This window comes from Asparagus officinalis, chromosome 1, assembly GCF_001876935.1.
Source record: "Asparagus officinalis chromosome 1, Aspof.V1, whole genome shotgun sequence".
Lineage (NCBI taxonomy): Eukaryota > Viridiplantae > Streptophyta > Magnoliopsida > Asparagales > Asparagaceae > Asparagus > Asparagus officinalis.
The window spans coordinates 54851778-54856212 of NC_033794.1; positions in this window are offsets into that span (position 1 = coordinate 54851778).

Here is a 4435-nt window from a genome sequence, read left to right on the forward strand (position 1 = left end):
ATGCCCATGTCTTGGTGATGGTGATGGCTTGCTTGATTCATAAGATCGTGGTCTTTGGTTTGAGGAATAGCCGTTGGGCTTTGTTTGATTTGTATATCTTATTTTCCTCTCGCTTTAACTTGAATGGGGGATGTCGTATAGGTTTAATCGGACCTTCAACTGGAAAATTCTATTTTGTAGAATTTCAATCGAAGGTTCAAAATTTTCCTTTTTAACGTCATACTTCCCAATTTCTCTGAATGATTGAATTGTTGGTTCCCATTGCAGATTAGCTATGTCGACGAGGCGATCACGCGCTGCGAGGGGTCGCTCTGCTACTCAGTCACCTGAGCTGGAGCCTTTTAGTTGTACAGGTATAACGTCATTACTTGTTTTATCAACGAATTCAATCATTAATATATCATACTGCATATTGCACCCCCGCTTTGTTCTCCTTGGTGAGGCAATTGGGAAGGGCCTCCATTCTCCTTCGTGGGTGTGGCCGCTTCATAGCCGTGTTTTGCTTGGTCAAAATGCACCTTAATCAATTTGGGGCGATCTTCAACTGCCTTATACTTCGGAGGATGGGTATGCTCTCATGTTACTCACATGATAACATACGTCGTGCTTCGTATGTATAATGCAGTCCAAATCGTCTCACCTAACTTAACAAGCACCTTTTCTTCTTCTTCTTTTTTTTTGCTTGGAAACCCATATGGATATATTATGTATGATATCCCCATTTTGTTCTCCTTAGTGAGGCAATCGGGAAGAGCCGTCACTCTCCTTCGTGAGCGTGACCGCTTCATAGCCGTGTTTTGCTTGGTCGAAGCACGCCTAAATTAATTTGGGGCGATTTATAACCGCGTTATACTCTGGAGGACAGGTATGTTGTCATGTTACTTATATGATTACGTACGTCGTGTTTCTTGTGTATTAATGCAGTCTAAATTGTCTTGCCTAATTAATGAGCATTTTCTCCTTTTTTCGCTTAAAAACCCATATGGACATGTTGTATTTTATACCCCCGCTTTGTCCTCCTTGGTGAGGCAATCGGGAAGAGCCGTCACTCTCCTTCGTGGGTGTGGCTGCTTCATAACCGTGTTTTACTTGGTCAAAATGCGTCTTAATTAATTCGGGGCGATTTCATATTGCATTGCGTTACGCAGGACGAGGTATATTGTCGCGTTGTTGTGTGGCAGCGTGCCCCATCTTGCGCGCGCGTGATACCGTTGAAATCGTCTCACCAATTACAGGGCCGTGACTCTATCTCACTGATCTGTGAGATGAGTTCAACGCCTACATAGATAAAAAGAAAATCTGATAGCTGTATTTTTCGAATGCGTATTATTTGTTTTAGTTGAATTCCTTTCAAAGGCGATCAACGCCAATGCGGTAGAAGGCTGCTCTGGCGAGGCTTATGCTTCCACTAAAGATCCTATGCTCATCCCGGCTACCCCCCAATTTGCTCCGAGTGCACCTGAAGAACTTCCCCAGCTAATACGTAAAGGAGATCATCGTACCTTATGGTAATTGATTACCGACACACCTCTGGTTGAAAACATCAACTCCACCCATCTTTTGAAGAAACCAGGTTATTTATTCGGCGACTCTGTTGAGGACCCGATTATCATGCCCCTCAAAGCCGAACAATGGCTGCACAAGGATGAAGGGGGTTTTCTATATATCCCTCATATTCCTCGTCATCGCTCATTGATCGAATTATGACAACAGGCTGTTAAATGATAGATGTCGTGGGATCTGACGGAGGAACGTGAACGCGTCCATTGCAGATACATCACTCATCACTCCACTCCTGGTTCGAGTAATAGAAATCTTGTCACCGGATTGCATCCTAGTGTATTAGGATTGAATGACCCGCCACGAGGCGAGCTATGTACAGTTGCTAACACTCTGAAGAATCGCCTCGCAAGACTGGGGAGAGAGATGCCTGCCAATAACCACAGATGTTATGGTTGGGTCCATTCTTTCGATAAACTTTGGTGGTCTCGCCTAACCGGCTATGTCCTCGCTCGATGGGGTGAAGAATTAAAGGCCAGCGAGCTGTACGCGGCCGTTCGTGCCACTATGTATGGACTGACTATCAGCATTTCCCACTTCCTTGTGTTGATAGAGCTTTATAATCCCGACACGAATACATTTCTGACGAAGCGCGGGGAATTGGGATTAGCTCTTCATGAGATGAACAAGGTTTCGGGCTTGCCAATGGGAAATATGATATACCAAGAATACTTCCTTCGAATCCGGAGTTACGTTAGTTAAAGTCGACTACCCCGAATCGCTACGACACTTTGTGGGATCTCACCTGCCATTACTACGTAGCTTTGGTAGGCATCAAACCGGTATTGAAGAGGACCAAACCGCAAATCAGCTTGAAAAGATTTGTAAATTATTTATTCAGAAATCTAGAAAGCAATTTTGGTGAAGCGATTTGTGAGTTGAAGCCACTGACTTCGTCAGATATTAATTAGTTAATCAAGAAGTCCGATGCTCATTCCTATACTACCGCCGGTATCGAGGATGATTTTCCCGCCAGGACCAAGTTTCACACTTTCTTATGGCATACAATGAAGCCTATTCTCCCGATGACTCTGTTGGCTGGTTATCTTACCATTTGGTTAAAGAAATGCGTAGTCCCATATCAACCCATGGATGTTCTGCCTGTGGAGGTACTTTATCTCGCTGTTCAACTGGCTTATTGGAAAAGTCTTTCTCTTCTCCCTGTAATGATCGTCGGTATCCACCGTGGTCTTCGCCAAATGATTAGTACTTTCACCTAGGAAGGAAGTAAACCAAGTGCTGTAATCCAAACGGCCAAGGTGGAACTGCCTTACACGTACCTGATGGCGTGGTTTGTTCTTCATCGCCCTGACATGATGGATGCGCCAAAGGTTGTGAACTAATATGTCCTCTTGCTGCAGCTGATAGAAGATTGTAAATGGAAAGGACGAGGGTTCATGGACATCCAGAAATAGCTGCAAGACCATAAATGCTGGGTCATCTCGACATGCTTCCCTCGATTTTCGGGTCGTTATGGTGATTCATTGGTTGACATAGAGAAGCCTGGTACTGGTCGGACCTACCTTGACACTGGATGCTTTGATTGGCTAGTGAACATTAGGCCAGGTTATATGATTTTATGAGTAAAGAATTATTATTATTACATAGAACCGTATCTACCGTGTAGGTTTGCACAACAACTTGGGTATGATCAAATATATGTTGGGAACCCAAGTTCAGAACTCCGGACTCGTGGTGGCTTAGTAGACGGTGCCCGGGCGTAGCTGTGGAATGTTACGGGTTGTACTAGTGCAAGATTTAGCCTTCCGGTCACTGAATGCCAATCAGAGTTGACGTTCTTATATTGCCGTTGGTTATTAGTGGCCAATGAACCTGTTCCGGTGAAGCCAATTGAGGAGTTGACGGTCGAGGCTGCAGCTCGGATCGCTACTTAACTGGATTATGAAGCCGAGTATCAAAAAAGGAAAGGAAAAGAACCTACTGATCCTTCCCGTAACAGGGAACAAGAGGAGGATTCCTTTCCTTCTGGAGAAGAAGGCTTAGATATGAATGTCGCCAGTGGTAAGGATGGAGCGGCGGACAATGACGAAGAAGAACTCATCACAGGTTTGTCAGAGTCCTTTTTCGAAGAGCTATTGGATTTAGCAATCGCCAATCGAATTCATCGACTCAAAACCCGAAAAAGGTGGAAGGCTTTACCCACTTATCCTCACAAAATGTTTGTTGAAATTACAGGTGTAGGTTCTAAAGAGGGAGAGAAAGTGAGCGGTCATCCTACTGCCCGCGCTCGCTCTCGGACCGTAGCTCAGATAGATCCGATAGTTGAACCACACCTTGACTCTGTGTTAAACAGGCCTATAGATCTTGATGAGGCACGACCTTCTAAGCGTCAAAAGCTGGTTTTCAAATGGTGTGTTGCCTCCTCAGTTCCAAACATAGAACCACTCAACGATACATCTATTGCTGGGGAAGGTAGCGCTTCAATTCTTTGCCGTCTTTTTGATTCCTTCTCCTGTTAGACTTAGTGAGTTTGCCATTTTTTCAGGGGAAGGTGACCAAAGTAAGGCCATTTATGATCCTCCTTCTCCCGATTTTGATATGTTTCAAGATCCCGACCTTTCGCAGCAAGTACACGGAGCTGCTCTCGATGAGTTTGAAAATGCTGTACTGGATATGACTGTTGAAACCGATGAAGGTACCGGGGTAGGACCTAGTTCATCTACACCAGTCTTTGACCCAGGTACATCTAACATCGGTAGTACACCATTCAAATGGCGATTTTGGGAATTGACAGATTCAAAATTCGTGCCTCCGTTAATTGTTTCTATGCTTTTGGCTCTTTTAGAAAAACTCTAAGAAATAGGTGCCAACACTGGGATTGTGAACTCTGCTGTCCCTAACAAAGGTAAATCCA